The sequence below is a fragment of the Dasypus novemcinctus genome, chromosome 23, assembly GCF_030445035.2.
Source record: "Dasypus novemcinctus isolate mDasNov1 chromosome 23, mDasNov1.1.hap2, whole genome shotgun sequence".
Classification (NCBI taxonomy): Eukaryota; Metazoa; Chordata; class Mammalia; order Cingulata; family Dasypodidae; genus Dasypus; species Dasypus novemcinctus.
Window position 1 is genome coordinate 24,993,835 of NC_080695.1, and position 11,249 is coordinate 25,005,083.

At 40.8% G+C, this 11,249-nt stretch overlaps 1 protein-coding gene across 3 annotated transcripts in view; it reads right to left on the reverse strand.

The window, feature by feature from the left end:
- TPST1 (tyrosylprotein sulfotransferase 1) overlaps positions 1–8,905 on the reverse strand; it is a 167,011-nt gene extending 158,106 nt beyond the window's left edge. For 2 of the 3 annotated variants that reach the window (XR_009182953.2, XM_058285998.2), the window contains exon 1: positions 8,648–8,897. The gene's annotated coding sequence lies outside the window, so the exon portion shown is untranslated. Of the gene's footprint in view, positions 1–8,647 lie in introns of all 3 variants that reach the window. The other variant, XM_058285997.2, reaches the window with a different exon arrangement.
- Between the last annotated feature and the right edge of the window lie 2,344 nt (positions 8,906–11,249).

An 11,249-nucleotide genomic window follows, 5' to 3' on the forward strand; every position in this document is an offset into this window, starting at 1 on the left:
GCCATTTATCTGTGAGTCCCCACCCCTTGGTCCCCAAGTCCTAATGACATGGCCCAATCAAAAACCTAATCATATAATCATGCCCAGGTACAGACCAGATTACAAACATAATTCAATGTTTATTTTTGGAATTCATAACCATATCAAACTGCTACAGTTATTTTCCAGTATACAAATTTTATTCCCTCATTTATTTTACTATAAATTTTCTTTATTTTCCTAATTATTAAAATTAATGTCTTAAGTTTGTAATGTAGTTTATATTAATACCAACTTAATTTCAATAGTATACAAAAACTGCTTTAATATAAATCTGTTTCTTCACCCCTCCTTTGGGTTATTGTTATTCAAATTAAATTTTATACATTATAAGTACATCAATACACTTTTATAATTATTGCTTTAAGCAGTTGTCTTTTTTTTTTTTTTTTTTTTAGGTGCTGGGGCTGAGTATTAAACCCCAGATCTTGTGTGTGGGAAGCCAGCATTCAATCACTGAGACACATTGCCCCCCGAATTGGTTTTTTCATTTGTTTGTTTGTTGCTACTGAAACCAGGACCTCCCATGGGGGAAGCAGGCGTTCAACTGCTTGAGCCATATCCACTCCCTGCAGTTGTCTTTTAATTCAGATAGGAGAATTAAAGTTGCACCAAAAAATATGTTTATACTATTTTTATATTTACCTGTGCAGTAACTTTTATCATTGCTGTTATTTCTTTATGTGGATTCAAGTTACTATCTAGAGTCTTTTCGTTTCATCCTGAAGGCCTCCCTTTAGAATTTCTTGTGGCACAACTCTGCTAGTGACAGATTCTCTCATTTTTGTTAACTGGGAATATCTTAATTTCTCCTTCATTAATGAAGGATGGTCTTGCTGTACATATAATTCTTGACTGATAGTCTTTTGCTTTCAGCACTCTGAATATGTCTTCCCACTGCCTTCATGGTTTATTGGAAGAGATCAGTTTTTCATCTTACTGTGATGAGTGGCTTTTCAATTGCTGTCTTCAAAATCCTCTCTCTTTGGCTTTTGAGAGTTTGGTTATGTGTTGCCTACATGCACATCTATTTGAGTTTATCCTACTTGGTGTTGTTGTGTTCCTTGGATGTGTATATTAATGTTTTTAATTTAATTTGGGGTGTTTGGGCCATTATTTCTTTGAATATTCTTTCTTTCCCTTTCTTCTCTTGCCTAAGAAATTCTCATTATGCATATGTTAGTATCTTTGATTATGTCCCACAGGTATCTGAGACTGTGTTCATTTTTCTTCATTTTTTTTTCTCTTCTGTTCCTCAAACTGGATAAACTGATCTACCTTCAAGTTTGCTGATACTTTCTTCTACCAGCTTAAATCTGCAGTTGAGCCACTCTGGTGAATTCTTTATTCCAGTTATTGTACTTTCTAATCCTTTTCTTTCTATTTGACTCATGCTTTAAAAAATAATTTTTACCTCTTTACTGATATTCCCCATTAGGTGAGAATCATTCTTATGATTTCCTTTCATTGTTTATGCATGGTTTCTTTTAGTTCTTTGATCATATTTACAACAGGTAACTTAAAGTCTTGGGGATAGTATCTATTGACTGCCTTATTTCCCTTGTATGGGTCATACTTTCATGTTTCCCTGCTTGTGTTGTAATTTTTTTGTTTAAAAGTGGACATTTGAAATATAATGTGGCTAATCTGGAAGTATTTATCCTACTCCCCTTGGGTTTATTGCTGTTATTGTTGTTTCTGTTTGTTTAAGTTACTTTCACTAATTCTGTAAAGCCTGTATCCTTTGTCTTGTGCAACCACTGAAGTTTCTGCTTGGTTTGCCTATTGGTCATCTAATGCTTAGAGAGATTTCCTTAAATGTCTTGAACCAATAACTCTCCCAGCCATTGCTGAGAGGCTCTGTGTGTATGTTACAGCAATTCTTCAGTGATCCGGCAGTTAATAATTGGGCCTTAGCCTTCATTTCTTTTTTTTTTTTAATATATATTTTAATCCCCGACACACACACACCCATTGTTGATTGCCCTCACTTTCTGTTCTCTGTGTCCATTCACTGTGTGTTCTTTCTCTGTCTGCTTATCTTTTCTTCTCATCTTTTTTCTCTTTAGGAGGCACGGGGAACCTCCAGCATGGGAGAGAGGCACTCAACTGCTTGAGCCACCTCATCTCCCTGGTCTGCTACATCTCTTGCTGTCTCTCCTTTACGTTTCCCTTTGTTGTGCCATCTTGCTGTGCTAGCTTTCTGTGGCATGGGCCAGCTTGCCTTCACCAGGGGGCCCTGAAAATTAAACCCAGGGCCTCCCATATAGTAGATGGGAGCCTAATTGCTTGAGCCACATCTGCTTCCCTAGCCTTCACTTCTTGCTTGTGCAAAGCATCAGGTAAGCTAGTTAGAGAATAGGGCTTTCTTAGATATTTCCTAGACATGTGCATTCCTTCTTGATTCCCAGGAATATTCAGAGCTACCCTCTATAGACATCTAATTTCCCCGTTTATCCTTTTATCCTAAGTTTTTTGGTTAATGTCTTGTTTTTCTCTACTGTTATGGCTGCCTCAGCCTGCTGAGACACTCAATATTATTTTGTCCCTGATTGGGTTTTTAAACAAATCAATTTTATTGATACATATTAATAAAGCACAGAGTTCATTCAAAGTGCACAATCAATGGCACTGGTATTTGCATTAATCACTTCAATCATTATTAGAGTATTTTCATTGCTTCAATAATAGTAATAATGAACAAAAAGCAAACAAGAAAATCTTCACCTCTTAATCTGTTTCCCTTGCTGTACATAGCTGCTATTTCTGTCTATTCTTGCACAATTATTTATTAATTGTTTTTCTGAGATATAATCACATGACATATGATCTATCCAAAATGTATGATCAATGGCTTTTAGTATAATCACAATGTTGTGCATTCATCGTCACAAAAAAATCTTTAGAACTATTTCATTACCCCAAAAAGAAAACTACACACCCCTTAGCATGCCTTCCCAAGCCCTACATAACCATTAATCTAATTTTAACGTTTTAAATTGATTTATATTTACATTTTATATAAATAGAATCACACAAGATGTTACACACTATGTTCACAGTAGCCCAGTCATACAGTAGTTGTCTTTTTATGTCTGGCTTTCCTCATTCAACATAATATCCTCCAGGTTCATCCATGTTGTCATATACTTTATGACTTATAGTTGCATAATATTCCATCATGTGAATACTTCACAGTTTGCTTATCTATTCATCAATTGATGAATAGTTGGGTTGTTTCCAAGTTTTGGCAACTGTGAATAACGCTGCAATGAACATTAGCATGCAAATGTTCTTTCATGTCACTGCTCTCAGTTCTTCTGGATATATACCCAGGAGTGGTATTGCAGGGTCACATGGCAAGTTTATATTCAACTTCTTTAGGAACTACCAAACAGTACTCCAGAGTGGCTATACCATTCTACATTCCAACCAACAATGAATAAGTATTCCTAACTCGCCACATCCTCTCCAGCACTTGCAGTTCTCTGTCTTTTTAATAGTGGCCATTCTGATAGGTGTGAAATGATATCTCATTGTAGTTTTGATTTGCATTTCCCTAATCACTAGTGACGTTGAACATTTTTTCATGTGTTTTTTTGCCATTTGTATTTTTTCTTTGGACAGATGTCTATTCAAGTCTTTTGCCCATTTTTTAATTGGGTTTTTTGTCTTTTTTTGTTGAGTTGTAACATCTCTTTTATATATCCTGGATATTAAACCCATATCAGACATATAATTTCCAAATATTTTCTCCTATTGATTTGACTGCCTTCTTACCCTTTTGACAGAGACATGGGAAGGGCAAAAGTGTTTAATTTTGAGGAGGTCCCATTTACTTATTTTTTTCTTTTGTTGCACATGCTTTGGATGTAAAGTCTAAGAAACCACCACCTACCACTAGATTTTTAAGATGTTTCACTAATATTATTCTAGTAGTTTTATGGTCCTGGCTTTACATTTAGGTCTTTGATACATTTTGAGTTGACTCATATATATGGAATGAGACAGGGGTCCTCTTTCATTCTTTGGTTATGGATATCCAGTTCTCCTAGCACCAATTGTTGAAGAGACTGTTTTGTACCATTAACACACTTGATAGGTTTGTTGTTGAAAACCAGTTGGCCGTAGAGGTGAGGGTTTATTTCTGGACTCTCAATTCTATTCCACCAATCAATATATCTATCTTTTTGCCAGTACCATACTGTTTTGACCATTGTAGTTTTGTGATATGGTTCAAGGACAGGCAGTGAAATTCCTCATATGTCATTCTAATTGTTTAGGTGTACTTTTCCTTCCAAGTGAATTTGGTAATTTCCTTATCATTTCTGTAAAGTAGGCTTTTGGAATTTTGATTGGTATTGAATTGAATCTATAAATCAGTTTGGGTAGGACTGACATCTTCATGATATTTAGTCTTCTAATTCATGAACATAGAATGCCATTCCATTGGTTTAGGTCTTAATTGATATGTTAGCATTATTTTGTAGTTTTCTGCATATAGGTCCTGTACTTCTTTGGTTAAACTGATTCCTAGGTATTTGAGCCTTTTTATTGTTATTATAAATGGAATTTTTCCCCTCATTTCCTCCTTAGATTGTTCAGTACTAGTGTACAGAAACATTACTGATTTTTGTGTGTTAATCTTGTATCTTGCCACTTTGATGAACTCATTTATTAGCTCACATAGCTTTGTCATAGAAATTTCAGAATTTTCTAAATATAGGATCATGTTATACAGAAAGAGTGAGAGTTTTACTTCCTTTTTTCCTATTTAACTTTTTTCTGTCTAATTGCTCTAGCTAGAACTTCTAGCACAATATTCAATAACAATGGTGACAGTGGGAATCCTTGTCTTGTTCCCGAACTTAGAGGGAAAGCTTCCAGCCTTTCTCTATTGAGTACAATGCTGACTGTGAGTTTTTCATATATACCTTTTATAACACTGAGGAATTTTCCTTCTAGTTCTATTTTTTGAAATGTTTTTATCAATAAAGTATGCTGCCTGTTATTGAATGTCTTTTCTGCATTGATCAAAATGATCATGTGGTGTTTTTCCTTCATTTTGTTAATGTGGTATATTATATTAATTGATTTTCTTGTGTTGAACCACCCGTGCATACCAGGAATAAATCCCACTTCATCATGATGTAAATTTAATAACCGCAACTTAAAAACAAAAACACTGGTAGGCTCAAAAGTGGAATGAATATGACAGAGGAAAGAATCAGTGAGCTTGAGGATAGAACAATAGAAATTACACTACCTGAACAAAGAAAAATAGACTAATAAAAAAATGAAATAAAATAGATCCTCATGACCTAATAAAAGATCTAACAGTTGTATCGCAGAAATCACAGAAAAGAGAGTGGTGCTGAAGAGGTATGCTAAGAAATAGCAAGGCTGAAACCGCCCCCCCCAAATTTGTCAAAAGATATAAGCCTACAGTTTAAGCAGCTGAACTAACATGAAACATGATAAACTCAAAGAAATCATTGTCAATTGCAAATTCTATAAAGAGAAATACCTTACAAAGTCTTAAAAAAAAAAAAAAGGAAACAGAGCAATACATGAGCAATTACAGGTGTTTCCTGTAATAGTAATTAAATATTTGGGAATTATAGATTCCCCCCTCCACCATCAAGAATGCTAGTGAGGTTCATATAGCTATAGAGTTTAAGGCACATTACCTAAGTCTCTTGGTTAAAAAGAAATAGTTACATCACTGTTCAAGATATTTTATCAATTTGACAGTTTTTATTCTAGTTAAAAATTCCAAGGCTTAGCAGCCTAAAGTGAGACCAATTTGTTCTAAAAGATGCATGGGAGGAAAGCAGACTTGGCCCAGTGGTTAGGGCGTTCACCTACCTACCACAAGGGAGGTCTGTGGTTCAAACCCCGGGCCTCCTTGACCCGTGTGGAGCTGGCCCATGCGCAGTGCTGATGCACACAAGGAGTGCCCTGACACACAGGGGTGTCCCCGTGTAGGGGAGCCTCACGCGCAAGGAGTGCGTCCTGTACGGAGAGCCGCCCAGCATGAAAAAAAGTGCAGCCTGCCCGGGAATGGCACCGCACACACGGAGAGCTGACACAACAAGATGACGCAACAAAAAGAAACATAGATTCCCGTGCTGCTGACAACAGAGGCAGACAAAGAAGAACACACAGCAAATAGACACAGAGAACAGACAACTGGAGTGGGGGGAAGGGGAGAGAAATAAATACATAAATAAATCTTTTTTAAAAAAAGATGCATGGGAGCAGATGTGCTCGAGCAGTTGAGTGCCTGCCTCCCACATGGGAGGTCCCAGGTTCAGTTCCTGGTGCCTCCTAAAGAAAAAAACACAAACAACAAGCAAAAATGAGCAAACAGATGAAGGAATCATCTCGAAGGGGGAAAAAAATAGTTCAATTAAAATCTAAAATAAAATGGTCTTAAAAAAAAAAGAAATGAAGTCTTGTTACGTGCCACAACATGGATGAACCCTAAAGACATCAGATTGAGTGAAATAAGTCAGACACAAAAGAATAAATATTGTCAGCTTCCACTTACATGAAATATCTAGAATAAGTAATATTCATATAGACAAAGTAGATTAGAGGTTACCTGGAGTGGGGGGAAGAAGGAATAGGGATGAAAAGTTTTGGTAATAGATGGTAGAGATGGTAGTACAACATTGTGTATGTGATTAATATCACTGAATTGAACACTTAAAAATGGTTAAAATGGAAACTTTTGTATTATATTTTAGTTATCCATTAAAAATTTTTAATTAAGAAAAAAAGAATTTGCTCACCAATTTCTTCTGCGAAGTAGGAAGCAAAATAAGTAAGGAAGAGAAGAAAGCAAGAGTAGGACAAAGAGAGAAGAAAGGTGAAGATATATAAAAGCCATTTAGGTTTTAGGACATACAAGGAACCTTGGGGGCAAGTCAGAAGATCTCCAGGAAGTGCTAAGAGCAAAGGTGAAGCTGGACTCCAGAAGTTTAGAACAGCACCCAGCAGCTCAGTTACATGATTTTCTCCAGTCTGCCCTGGGGAGCCCAGGAGAAGAAAAAGGAAAAAAGCTGACTGCTTGATTTCATCCAGGCTTGGAAGAACAGCAGAGCAACTGTGGCAAGAACGGCAAAAAGCCAGTAACATTGCTTTTATAATTTAAAAAAAAAAAAAAAAGTCAAATTTATTTTACTCACTTTAAAAACTGACTGACCTCTGGCATAGTAGTTATTTCATCTGCTAGCCAAGAAGGATGAGATTGTTGGCAAGAAGGGGGAAGTCCGGGGGTAGAGGTGGGGAGCGGGTTCATAATTCCTCTTTCACTTTGACTTAGAAAAGAACTTGACAGAACTTTAAGCCCTAAGATATCCGATCCATTCATCAGAGATTTCTTCAGGTTCTCAAAGAATGAAAACTGACTGCAGCTCTCTGGACTGTGAGAGTGCACTTTAATCTTGGAGGCAGGGGCTCTTTCTTCCCTAAAATGAAAGGTTAGTAAACACTGCAGATGAAGTGGGGAGGTGGGGAGTAATTATATTGAAAAGCTCCCTGTAAAGCAGCCGAGGAATCCTTTCCAAATCCAATTAACATAAAACAATACATGACTCAAGAATGGCAGGATTCAGTCTCTTCTGAATAAATGCAATGAGTAAACAGTTGAAAATTTAATCCCTTTATCACACTGGTGTTCACCAATTCGTCCTGCCGTTTCCGAAATCATTCTTCAGATGGAGGGTCAACTCCCTTGGGATATTAATATGGCTCTCTGGCTACCACCATCTGCAGAGTACAAAGGCCTGGGAGGAGGAAGAGGCTAAGATGCAAAAGCGCCCCACCATGTGCCAGGCCTACTGTGTGCCCGACTCTGGGCAAGGCACTTCAGAAGTTATAAGTGCAGCTCATTGGGGGACGAATTAAGATGTTAAAACTATGGACCCAGCAGTCAGGAGAGTGGAAATGCGAGGGAGTATCTGAAGGTTTAAGTGTAAAGGAAAGGGAGAAGTCCTAGCGCCGGTGACTGATGAAAGTGAGGGAGGAGAGGGCGTTTGGGAGCAAAAGGCAAGACCTGGGACACCTCAAAGGTGGCGGCGGCGGCGGGGGGTGCTGAAATGACGAGAGGAGACGGTGTCACGGCTAGGGATGGAGAGTGAGCCTGCGGACGCTCAGTCCCAGGCTGGCGGAGGTGAGGGCACGAGTCTGATCCCTGCGGCGCGGCGGTCTCGTTCCCGGAGGGCGCTCCCCAGGACTGCGGGGGCTGGAAGGTGGTAACAGAGCCGCGACACGGGAGGGAAAAGACGAGAGGGGAGAAGGCCGGAGACCGACCACGCCGGGGGAGAGCCGGGCGACGGCGGAGCCCGAGACGGGGAAGGGACGTTGGGGGGAAGGGGCGAGGGGGCAGGAGCCCGCTGGGGCAGATCCGCCGGCGCCGCACACTGAGGGGGCCGGGCAGAATGGCGGGGGACAGACAGACGTGCAGGCAGAAGGCGAAGTGGGGCCAAGGGGTGCCAAGGCGGAGCCGGGCCGGGGCCCGGAGCCGGTGGGCGGCGGCTGGAGGGCAGCCGGGCCGAAACGGCGTTCGGAGGAGCAGCGGCCAGCGCGGCGCACCCCTTACCTGGGCTGAGTGAAGAGCCGCAGCGCAGTCTCTTCAGCATCCTGGGCTCAGCCGCTTCGCCCACCGCCCTAGGTCGGGGCCATTTCGCCCGTCCATGGAGCCCGACCTCACCGGTACCAGCAGCTGCCAATCTGAACCGGCCGCGCGGAGCAGCGCCGCCGCGACCCGCGCTAGGGGCCGCTTCAGCAGCGACTCCCGCCGTCGCCGCCTCAACGCCAGCAGCCAGCCTCCTCGGCGGCCGCGGGATCACATGCGCCCGGCGATTGGTTGCCGGGCGCCCGGCCGGGGCGATGTGTCGGGCTCTGTGATTCGTCAGTTGCCAGGGAGGCGGGGCATGCGGCTCCGCTAGGAATTCCGCAGGGTCCAGAACGCACTGGGGAGCCGGCATCTGACGTCGCTCGCGGCTAGCGCCCCCGGCGACTGCTCCCCGCGAGCGCCGCGTCCCCCAAAGTGGTGCTCTTGAGGCGGTTTCGCCGCTGCTACCTGCCTGGGCGGGTGTCCCCGGAGCGACGGTGCTCTTGGCAAAGCTCGAGGGAGCCGCGCGTGGGGGGAGGTCCACAGCGCCCCAGCTGTCCCATGTCGGTGGCTGAAAAAGCCCTTTCTCCTCCTGGCCTCCTTTCGTCCTTTTTTTTTTTTTTCCTTTCGTGAAACCGTGGGATAACGAGCTTTTCCTGGAAACTTTCCTTTACCTGTCCACCGCTTCAAAAGCTACATCTTTGCCCTCTACTTGGCGAGGAGCTTTCATCTCTTGGAGAAAACTCGCAAACGCAAATTTCAAATTCTCAAAATATTCCGTGCCGCCTAAAAGTGTAACTGAGTGATAGCCCGTTCTTTCCGGACCACAGGAATGGAGCTCTGACTCAAAGAACTGAAACTAATTAAGAAGAAAAGGACAGTGAGGGAAGGTTGAAGGTCAGGGAGAGAACTGAAACTTCACAATTTAAAAACATCACCGCTCATTTTACAATTTTTTTCTTACATACGCATCCCACACCAGGTTCTTTCAAAGCGATTCTTCCAATTCTGGTAACATGGTTTGGAAAAATCATGGGTGTGGGAATCTAACAGCTGTATTCAAAATTCTTGTCTACTATCTTGGAATCAATTTTGTCACCTACAGAATGGGGTCCTGTATGTACCTTAGATAATTGCTGTAAAGATGAAATGAAGTCCACACAAAATTGGTTCACTTGCACATAAATGTTCATAACAGCATCATTCATAATAGCCAAAAAGTGGAGACAATCCAAATGCCGATCAACTGTTGAATGGATAAACAAAAGGCGGCATAGCCACAAATGGAATATTACTCAGCAATAAAATGAAACCATGTGTCCTAGCAATTCCACCCCTAGGTGTATATCAAAAAAAAGTGAAAATAGGGTCTCAAACAGATATCTGCACCCCAATATCAACCTTATAGACAACCACCAAAAGGTGGAAGCAACCCAAGTGTACATCAACAAATGAGTGGATAAACAAAATGTAGTATATACACACAATGGAATATTATTCAGCCATATGCAGGCATGAAGTTCTGAGACACACTGCAACATGGAGGAACCTTGAAAACATTATGCCACATGAAAGAAGCTAGTCACAAAGGACTATACATTCTATGCTCAGTGAAATAAGCAAGGTGCATAAGGACCATATTGTATGATGTCACTCATATGAGATCTAGAATTAGCAGATTCACACAGTGAAAGCAGAGGTTACCAGGGAATAGGGAGAAAGGGGGTATAGAGTATTGGTAGGTATAGAGTATTTGTAAATAAAAATTAATAAAATTTTTAAAAGAAGAAATGAAGGATTGATACACACTACAACATGGATGAAACTTAACATTTCTCTGGGTGAAAGAAGCTAGTCAAAAAGGACTACATATTATATGATTCCACTTTTATGAAATGTAGGCAAATCCACACAGAGAGAAGGTAGATTTGTGATTGCCTAGTGCTGGAGGTAAGAAAGAAGAGGGAGTAACTGCTAATGCATGTGTTCTTTGGGAGGCTGATGAAAATGTCCTCATTTTGAGTGTGGTGATGGTTGCACAACTCTGTGAACATACAAAAAAAACCATATTAAATTGTGTACTTTAGATTGGTGAGTTGTATGATTGTGAATTTTTAAAAATTCAAATGTGATAATAAATTTTTGAAAGCCCCTGGCTAAATTGCCTCCCTAAGAGCAAGGGTTCAGCTCAGTATATCTAATATTGCTTGTTTGTTTTCTTTATTCAATTGGCAGAATCTTGTACACTGGTTGAGCTGAGGAAATGTAAAGAAATACCCACCATGATCTTTTTTTTTCCCTTGAAATTTTTAAATCAAATGAAGAAGATGATCTGATTTGACACAAGCTGGTTATGGACAGCAGAAATGGGACAACTCAGCTTATCAAAATAAAATAAGCTAGATAAACAGGCAGAGGGCAAGGGGGGGCGGGGCAAGAAGGAGATAACATGCTACAAAGTGACTAAAAACCTGAGGGCAGCCCCTGAAGTCATTTAACCAGTCTTTTAACCTGAAGTGAGGGCCAAGTCCCATTCCACTTCCTGCATTTCAGACCCCTCCAGGAAAAGAGCTCTTCATACTCAAGT